The following is a 10,955-nucleotide window of genomic DNA, read 5'->3' as shown; positions in this document are numbered from 1 at the left end:
GGCAGAGTGGCCAAACTAACCAGTCCGAACATCAGAATTCTATACACCTGAGAGAGAGCGAACTTCCCAGAAAATTACTTTGTGCTGCTCTCAACAGAAATACCCCAGATGGATAACTTTAACAATCTGGAGCTACTCAGTTGCTAATGGCAAATTCCACCACAGAGTTTACAAAGACTTATGGCTGGAAAAGCCATATTATGCAATTTACTACTACTGCAGCTGCTAACTGAAAGATAGGCAAGTTCCAGCCACTTCACGGGAGCTCAGGTGGCATAGTGCCTAAGGCATTTGACTGCTAACCAGAAGGCTGCCAGTTCAAACCCACCAGCCACTCTTCAAAAGGAAGGTTGGGCAATCTATTTTCGTAGTGATATCGCCTGAGAAACCCAAGGAAGGGTCTCTATGAGTCAGATCCGACTCCATGGCAGTGGTTGCTTTTTTGCGTAGCCACTCCATGGGAGAAAGATGTGGCAATCTGCTTCTATAAAGATTTACAGTCTTAGAAGCCCTGTGGGGGCAGTTCTACTTACTGTCCTATACGGTCACTATGAGTGGGAATTGACTCAACAGCAATGGGTTTGGATTTTTGGTTTTGGTCCCCATGTTCCTAGTAGCTCCTGCTTTGCAGTAACACAAATGTCCTGTAGATGGCTCTACCTCCCTATTATCATCTCTCTGTATCAGGGAACAGTGACGAGTCTTCAAACTCCAGTCACTGGCTCTCCTATTGGAACTTGAACCAGGAGCTCTGAATTATAGCTCCAAACCTACTGACCTCAGTGTTAGTGAATGCTGCTTATGCAGAAGAGAAAGCCATGGAACATTTAAATGAGAAGCCACTAGAGAGGTCTATTCAGTGGGATGGCAGAGAGCAGGGTACCCTGGCAGACCTTGGAATCTACTTTCAGCAGAGCTGGGGCCACCACTTCTGTCTGGTGGTGATATTGGACTGGTCCCAGTCTCCAGCGTCAAACAAATATTTCCCAGTATTTGTCTTTCAAGACACTAATTTTGCAAAGTTCTCAGTGAAAAACCAATGCACTGTGGTTAAGTAAATTTGGATAAAGTTGTATATTCCATTTTCTCTTTGGAGTGTCACAAAGCATATTAATATTGCATATGAAATGTATTGCAGGGGATAATCTGTTTACTTTTGCTTAACCAGGATTTTGAATTTTGTTGTTGTTAGTTGCCATCAAGTTGGTTCGAACTCATGGTGACCCAACGTATAATAGAATGAAACTTACCCAGCCACCTTCATGATTATTAGTGTGTTTGAGTCCATTGTTGTGGCCATTGTGCAGTGTCTTCTAACCTAGGGCTCATATCCCAGCACTATAATGGTCAACATTCTGTTGTGATCCATGAGGTTTTCATCGACTGATTTTCAGAAGTAGATTAGCAGGACTTTCTTTATACTTAGCCTTAGTCTGGAAGCTCTGTTGAAACCTGCTGCAATAGTTGGGGTTGTGTGTTAACTTGGCGGGACTGTGATTCTGAGTGATTTAAGTACTTGTGATGTGGTTGTTCCCATAACGAAATCTGATTATATACTTTGAGCAGCCAATCAGTTGAAAGGGAGTTTCCATAGAGGTGAGGCCTGCTTCCAGTATATAAATGGATGTTCTGGGAAAATTTGATAACTTTCTGTGGACCTGAATCCTGTTGTGTTGCCTACAACTGTCCTGTGAACCAACAATCAACCATTTTCCTTGCTGATCTTAGATTTGTCATCCCTCAAAGTCAGCAGACTGTGAGACTGCCTGTCAGTCTTCAGCTTGCCAGCAACTGCAGCTGCATAAATCAGGAAAAGCCTCTCGTTTTACATTTGATCCAGGAACTTGGGACTTGCCGGCCTCTATAACTGTGTGAGCCATTTTCCTAAGACAAATTTCTCTATATATATACATTTTACTGGTTTTTCTACTCTGAAGAACCCAGCCTAAGACACCTGCTAACCATGGGCTATTCTGTGGATATTCGAAATATTAGTGGCATAGCTTTTAGCATCGTAACAATATGGAAGCCACTGTATTAAGGCAAACTGGCAGGTGGGTGGTGGTTTATGAACTTAGGACCTACTAATTTCCCAAAGAACTGTGTTCTGTGGAATATACTCCTGGAGATGGTATCTACAATGTTTCTGAGGATAAGGCCAAGAAACCATGACCTCTGCACTTTTCTGGGGAAGGAGAAGGATGCAATTTACCTTTGGTAACTCTGCCAAGTCACTTGGTGTAGATTGTCAGGCACTTTCTGTGGAAACTGCTAGATTCTGCCTAGTAATGGGAAAGGGGAAATCTCACTTACCAGGTACCGTCAAACTGATTTAATGGCAGTGGGTTTAATTTGATTCTTTCTCATATATATGTAATTTATTCTGCATGGCATTTCTTGAGTAGATATAATCTCCATTTCATAGGTGAGAATCCTGATATGCAGACAGATAAGGTAACTTGCTTGAGTTTGCATGTTAGAAAGTGATAGAGCCAAGACTTAACATGGTCTGCATCTAATTTTCTTACTGTGTATTTTGTTCTATTTCTTTAACATACTATACCAGGGAAATATTGAGAGCTTTTAATGTCTATTCTTAGTTTAGTTTTGTTTTTTTTTTAAAGAATATAAATGAGCAAAAACATCATAGGAAAGGAGGCAAATCCAATTGATTTAACTTCAGTAGTCTATTCTGATATAGAGGAAAGAAGAATGGATTTGGCATTAAAAAACCCAGGTAAAAATCCCAATGTTATCACTTGTTGACCTGGGGCAAGTTATCTAACCTCTTAAATCCTCTTCATAAAATAAGAATTATTTATGGAGAATTAAATAAGAATTGGGAGCTCTGGTGACATAGTGCCTAAGACATTTGACTACTAACCAGAAGGCTGGTGGTTCAAACCCACCAGCCGCTCCTTGGAAGTAGATAGGGCAACCTACTTCTGTAGAGATGCCGCCTCAGAAACCCAAGGAGAGGTCGCTATGAGTTGGAACCAACTGAGTGGCAGTAAGTGAGAGTTTTAAATAAGAATTAAAATATGGACTAAGTACATAATTAAAAATAAACCAAAAACCAGTTGCTGTTGAATTGATTCCAACTCATGGCAACCTCGTGTATCGGAGTAGAACTGTACTCCATAAAGTTTTCAATGGCTAATGTTTTTAAAGCAGATTGTCATGATTTTCTTGGGTACCTCTGGGTAGACACCAAACTTTTGGTTAGCAATTTAATACATCCAAAATGTGCAGTTCCATGAGTCGATTATTGCCATTTCCACCAGCCATAAAAGGAGCTCTGGTGGTGCGGCCCCTAAGGCATTTGACTGCTAACAAGAAGACTGGCAGTTCAAACCCATCAGCCACTCCTTGGAAGAAAGATTGGGCAATCTACTTCCATAGAGACACTGCCTCAGAAATCCAAGTTTGCTATGAGTCAGATATCAACTCAACAGCAGTGAGTTTGGTTTTTGGTTTGATTTTACCAGCCATGGGCAAGGAGTGGCTGCTTACATTTCTTCAGGGACTATGAAGCTTTAAGCCTGAAGTCCCAGCCCTGGGGTAACAGAACTCAGGTGATCTATTCTCAACACTCCCTAGGATGTTGGTGCCTTGGCTGTTAGCCAGGACCACATCAGAGAATAGACTCTAGGCAAGATCCTGGTTATCAGAACTCAGAGCTAAATTTAGAATGGAACTGTGGTGATGACCACTCAACAGGCCCTGTGAAATAGGGAGCTGAGGAAGTATCTGGCAAATTTGATTAATATAGACAAGCCATGCTGATAATTTTCTCAGTTCTCAGCCAAAGAGCCTTTCCTTCTTCTCTAATATTTTTTCTTCTCCAAACCATCTTGGTCCTTGGCCCTGGAATCACTTACCTATCTTTGTCCTTAGTTGCATGGATTTTTACTTGTTTGCTTGTTCTGTTTTGTTTTGTTTTTGGTGGAGATTATTAAATATTTGCTTTGACTTCTTCTTTCCCTTGGACCCAAGGTTGCAAACTGAGATGCTGTTCAGTCCTCAGGATGTTCCATCTGGACTTCAAAGCTTAAAAAAATGAGCATTTTCATATGAAAATTTAGATTTTTCACCTCCTCTTGAAAAATTAGAATGACATAGGTGTCTGGGACCTTGTTCCCCTAGGGCCTGTGCTGGTAGGGGCTGTCCCTTGTTGGTATTCCAGCTTGATTCAGTCCCCACCTCACCCACCTTAATGTTCCAGTACTCAAGCCTCCTGGATTTTCTCATCTATGAGTTCCACCTTGACTTAAACTGTGTCTACATAAATGGGGTCCAAACAGCAATGTACCAAATGCGAGTGATCAACACAGTCGCATTGAAGAAGAGTAAGACATAGAGAGGTATACGGGGCACACAGACAACAAAGATGAACCCTTTTGCACATACAGTACTGCGTTGTCAGTCATAGCAAACAGTGATCTACAGATGGATAGATGGGTGGACAGGCTGAATGATCAGGTATGTCTATGCAGGGAGGAGTGTGCCCATGACCATGTATAAAGTTGGCAGACAATGTTTCTATAAGCATATTTGTACGTGCTATAAGAATGTCCAGGTTTATAGTAGAGCTGACAAGGGACAAGGTTGTGTTGACTTCTTGGCCAAAGCCAGCTACTCAGAGGGAGTGAGTAGTTGGACCTGTGGGCTCGGGATCATGGTCACAGGGGGCATCAAGTTCAATTGGCAAAACATACTACACAATAACATTTTTGTACATCCCACTTCGGTGAGTAGTGTCTGGGGTCTTAAAATCTTGCAAGCAGCCATCTAGATATAATGATAGTTCTCTCCTTGTTCAGAACAAAGAAGAATGAAGAAAAGCAAAGACACATGGAAGCAATTAATCCAAGGGACTGGTACACCATGTGATCCTCAGCCTATACAACTATGAGACCAGAAGAACTAGGTGGTGCCCAGCTACCACTGTCAACCACTTGGAGGGGATCAGTGCAGGAGATCCTGGATACAGTGGAGAACAACATGGAACAAAACTCAAAATCATAAAAAAAAAAAAAAAAGGACCAGGTTTCCTGCTCTGATGGAGCCTGGTGAAACTCCTGAGACTATGGCCCCTAGCTGCCCTTCGTGTCTGGAATTGAACCCACTACTGTGGCTTCCAGACAAACAAAAGACAGCCATATGAGCTGAACATTTACACTGGATAGATTCACTCCTTGGAGAGATCAATCATGGGAGAATAGAAGGGCAGTGTATGCACAGAGTGACAGCTAGGGACCAAGAGTGCATGGGAGGGAAGAACACAGGGAAGAGGTAATTATGGGAGGAAGTAGGAGGAAAGCTGTTGCATTGTGGGAAGATGTAGTCAATGTCATGAGAAAAAGTGTATGTGAACTGCTGTATGGAAAATGAATTTGCTCCGTAAACTTTCACCCAAATCACAATAAAAATTAAACAAAACAAAACAACAAAAAAAGAATGAGTAGAAAAGAGTGCACAGCTTCATTTTTTTTTTTTTTTTCAAAAAAAAGGGGCCCAATCATGTTCTTCTCTCTGATCCCGGAATGGAGATGAAGGTTGTTATATGACCTTGACATTTATCACTTATTTCCACACAATGGTTAGTGTCCCCCTACTGGATAAAACAAGTTTCTAAGTGGAACAGACAGTTTGGCTTGTCTACTAACCTAAGACTCATTAACAACCTATAATATGCAGATGACACAACCTTGCCTACTAAAAGTGAATAAGACTTGAAGCATTTACTGATGAAGATCAAAGACTACAGGCTTCAGGGTGGATTACACCTCAACATAAAGAAAACAAAATTCCTCAGAACTGGACCAATAAGCAACATCATAATAAATGGAGAAAAGTTCAAAGTTGTCAGAGATTTCATTTTACTTGGATCCACAATCAATGTCCATGGAAGCAGCAGTCAAGAAATCAAATGATGTGTTGCATTGGGCAAATCTGCTGCAAAAGACCTCTGTTAAGTGTTAAAGAGCAAAAATTCCACTTTGAAGACTAAAGTGTGCCTGACCCAAGCCATAGTATTTTTTTTTTTTTTTTGGGCTCCTGCAGATTTATTTATTAGTATTACCTTGTTTCAATAAATCATTTTAAAATGGAAAACATGACCAAGTTCTATGGCTTTTTGTTTGTTTCTTTCTTTTTTAAATACCAGTTTTAATTTTTTAGAAAGCTGTTTACATATGGTTCTGGGACCTACATGAAAGATTTTAATGAGCAGGAAAAAGAGTAGAAGAAATAGTGGTTGAAATGTGTATTTAAGAATATTTACAGAGTGGACCCAGTGCAAAATAATGAAAATCAAAACATCTCAGCAGTGTAAGTCAGTATGTTGGTATTTAAAACCACCAAAGGGTTTGATCACTTACCCCCAAGTAAAGTGCCTCTAGTTGAGATTAACAACAACAAAATATACCCTATTGATCCCTATATTGGCCACATCCTTGTCAATTTTGTTGGATTACTTTAGATATGTTTGTGATATCTGGATTCTATCCTTTAGCTTCATTTAGCATTCATGGTTTCACAAGAAGCTTACTTGAGAAAACCATGCCTGCTATGTATCTCCCAGCTGAAGTCAAGCTCTACTCACAAACCCAAATCCCAGTCTTCTAACTCTTGAGATGAAGCTGTTCAATACTTCCAAGGGTCTGAAGTAACTAGAAAAACTCTTTATCTCATGGGATTTCAAGCTCATCTTGTATTTGTTCAAGTTTACCATACCCACTCTATGAATTAATGGTAAAATGCAAGCCCAGCAATCATGAAGTTGAGCACTTTAAAAAGACATAGCAGCTATTTAAGAATCACAAGGTTTGGAAGAGCATGTTTGTTCCTTAAGTGGAAAATTTCATAGAATCAGGGAATTTGGTATTCCTGAATATGAATAAACGTGTCTCCCTGCAAAACTCTACCAAACACCAGTTACACCAATAGCAAAAGCTAAATAGCACCCCAGATTTGAAGGCAAATGAGAAAAGAAGCTAGGGCAGAGTAAACCTCTAAATGATTTATCTGAATATCTTCAGCCAAAATAAGGTCAGGAGCTGATCGTGGAACAGATCATCAACTGCTCATATGTAAGCTAAAGTTCGAGTTGAAGACAATTAAAACAAGTCCATGAGAGCCAAAATATGATCTTGATAATATCCCTCCTGAATTAAGAGACCATTTAAAGAACAGATTTGATGCAATGAACACAAATGACCAAAAACCAGAGGAACTGTGGGATGACAGAGAAAGCAAGAGATCATTACAAAGACAAAAAGGAAGAAAAGACCAAAATGGATGTCAGAAGAGACTCTGAAACTTGCCCTTGAGGGGAGAGTAGCTAAAGCAAATGGAAGAAATGACAAGATAAAAGAGCTGAACAGAAGATTTCAAACAGCAGCTCGAGAAGACAAAGTCAATTATTATAATGAAATGTGCAAAGACCTTTAGTTAGAAAACCAAAAGAGAAGAACACATTTGGCATTTCTCAAGCTGAAAGAACTGAGGAAAAAATTAAAATCTTGAGTTACAATATTGAAAGATTCTATGGGCAAAATATTGAATGGTGCAGGAAATACCAAAAGAAGATGGGAGGAATACACAGAGTCACTGTACCAAAAAGAGATTGGTAGATGTTCATCCTTTTCAGGACATGGTGTATGACCAAAAACCAAAGGTATTGAAGGAAGAAGTTGAAGTTGCACTGAAGGAATTGGTGAAGAACAAGGCTCCAGGAATTGACAGAATACTTACTGAGATGTTTCAACAAATGGATGCTTTGCTGGAGTCACTCACTCAGCTTCAAGAGATTTGGAAGACAGCTACCTGGCCAACTGACTAGAAGAGATCCATATTTGTACCCATTCCAAATAATGGTGATCCCACAGAATGTGGAAATTAGTAAACAATATCATTAATTTCACAAGCAAGTAAAATCTTACTGAAGATAATTCAAAAACAGTTGGAGCAGTAAATTGACAGAGAGCTTCCAGAAATGCAAGCTGGATTCAGAAGAAGACATAGAATGAGGGATATCATTGCTGATGTCAGATGGGTCTTAGCTGAAAGGAAAGATTACCAGAAAGATATTTACTTATGTGTTATCAATTATGCAAAAGCATTCAATTGTGTGGATCATAACAAATTATGGATAACATTGAAAAGAACGGAAATTCCAGAACACTTAATTGCACTCATGAGGAACCTGTGCATAGATCAGGAGGCTGTCGTTTGAACAGAACAAGGGGATACTGCATAGTTCAAAATCAAGAAGGGAGTGTGTCAAAGTTGCATCCTTTCACCATACTTATTCAATTTATATGCTGAGCAAATAATCCAAGAAACTGGATTATATGAAGAAGAATGTGGCATCAGGATTGGAGGAAGACTCATTAACAACCTGCAATACACAGATGACAAAACTTTGCTTGCTGCAAGTGAGGATGACTTGAAGCACTTACTGATAAAGATTAAGGACTACAGTTTGCAGTACGGACTACACCTTAGTAAAAAGAAAACAAAAGTCCTCACAACTGGTCCAATAAACAGCTTCATAATGGATGGCAAAAAGATTGACGTTGTCAAGGATTTCATGTTGCTTGGTTCTATAATCAACATCAATGGAATCAGCACTCAAGACATGAGACCACGTATAGCATTGGGCAAATCTGCTGCAAAAGAACACTTCCAAGTGCTGAAGAGCGAAGATGTTTCCTTGAAGACTAAGGTGCACCTAACCTAAGCCATGGTACTTTCAATCACCTCTTATGCATGTGAGAGCTGGACAACGAATAAGGAAACTGAAGAAGAGTTGATGCTTTTGAATTGTGGTGTTGGAGAAGAATATTGAAAGTACTATAGACTGCTTAAAGAACTAACAAATCTGTCCTAGAAGAAGTAGGGTGGGAATGTTTCTTGGAAGTGAGAATGACCAGACTTTGTCTGACCTACTTTGACCATGTTGTCAGAAGGGACCATTCCCTGGAAAAGGATATCATGCTTCGTAAGGTGAAGGGTCAGCAAAGAAGGGAAGGCCTTCAATGAGATGGATTGACACAGTGGCTACAATGATGGGCTCATATATAGCAAGGATTGTGAGGCTGGCACAGGACCGGGCACTGTTTTGTTCTGCTGTGCACAGAGTCTCTATGAGTCAGAGACAACTCAATGGCACCTAACAACAACAACAAATCATGCTAATTATGCTAACAAGATATGGTAATAATGACTGCTAGGAATTTTTCATAGGATTTTTTTCTAGTCATTAAATAGGATTTTTTTTTTTTGCAGTTATTAAGAAGAAAAAAAATTACATATTTGTACATAATGCCTTCTCTCATTACAGTTTTCTTGTAGATTGTCACTAAGAGAATGACAAGACACATTCGCTAAAAGTCATCTCTCGGTGAGGGAAGATTCTTTGTATCTAAGCTTTCCCCAGTATATATAGTAGGATCAGATAGAGAGAGTAGATCAGTTATGAGGATCTATCTGCTCTGCATTTCTGAGCAAAGGTAGTTTCTTCTGAGTAACAAAGACCTCTACGAAACAAACAGGATGGTTTCCCTGGAAACACCTGCCACCTACTAAATCCCTTAAATGAAAGTGGATACCAGGAGAATGACCAGAAGCCACTTAATTAAGTGGCTTGTACCCTGTGCCCAGGTAGGCATTTAGCTCACACAATGGAATCACCTTAATGACTTATTTTCACTCATAGAAAAGAAATTCCGTTTCAAAATGCACACAGTGTGGATGGTAGGAGTTCAAACAACTAGCTAAGAATGAGCTTAATTCCCCTCAGAATACAAGAAAAGAGTTTGAAGATTTCTAGGACATTACTGCAGCTAGGATTTCTTCCATTCATGGGCATGGATCCTAAAGAAAGACAGACTTTAGTTTCTTTGGAGTGTGGGGAGAAAGAAAACCAGGAATGGCTGATGAGCTACAACAGAGCAGCACAAATGAAATAATCTTTAAACTAACCCTCCAAAAAACAGAGCACCACTCCCAAACAAAACCAAAACCCTTGACCTGAAAACCCAAGATGCTCAAATTACAAAGAAATCAAATATTTCAAATTGCTTTTGTACAAAAAAATGATGCCATTAAAACAAATTCTCATTAAACAGTTTTTGTCTTTCAAGTCCTAATTGTCAAGAATCACTTCCTTGTGATTCAACTTCTAAAACTGAAAGTGTTTGGAAAAGCCTTAGCATCACAAAGGCCAACACACAAAGCCACCTTGGTGGTTTCAGTGGGTCCTGCCATCTGTGATCAGATCAGAGGGAGCCAAAATGAACTGCTTCCTCAACAAAATCAAGAAATGTGCACATCCTTCTTCCACCAACACTGCTCAAGGTAGAAGGACCCTTGACCCCTGTCTTATTATCATAAACATACACCCATTTTACAACATGTTGGTCATATCCAAGCCGTAGTATTTTTAATGTCCTCCTATTCAGGTTAACTCACTTGTGACCACCTGGGTTCACCTGAGTGGAAATGGTGGAAGTGCAGCAAAGAAGAAATGGGCTGAGTTTGGTACTCTTTAACCTAGGCCCAGAGGCTGGGGATGAGAGGAAGAGCTGGCTGGTCTGAAGTGCAATGAGTTGTGAGCCTACGGACATTGAAATAGTCCCTGAGGACTGAAGATGTGAGAGAAAGCCCTGGCGGGTCTGAAGTGAATGGAAGAGTGTGACTCCCAAACTTGGCATCTGGTACCCATGACCTAGCTGGGATGCCTAGGGCTGAGCTGATGAGAACCTGACCAAATAAAGAGGAAGATGATTGACACTGTGTTGGTGTTAAGTTGCTATAATTTGATGGCTTGTGCTGGGCTGAACTTTGCTTGTTTATGGATGCAGATGCCCAAAGTTTCAAGCAGAACAGAAGATTCTTCAGAGAGAAAGGACCATGCTTGTCTCCTCACAGTACTGGTTTGATAGGGA

This window comes from Orycteropus afer, unplaced genomic scaffold (genome assembly GCF_000298275.1).
Source record: "Orycteropus afer afer isolate SDZICR_OR568_19922 unplaced genomic scaffold, OryAfe1.0 scaffold00699, whole genome shotgun sequence".
Taxonomy (NCBI): Eukaryota; Metazoa; Chordata; class Mammalia; order Tubulidentata; family Orycteropodidae; genus Orycteropus; species Orycteropus afer.
The sequence above is the reverse complement of the archived record's forward strand: the minus strand, read 5'-3'. Positions refer to the sequence as shown.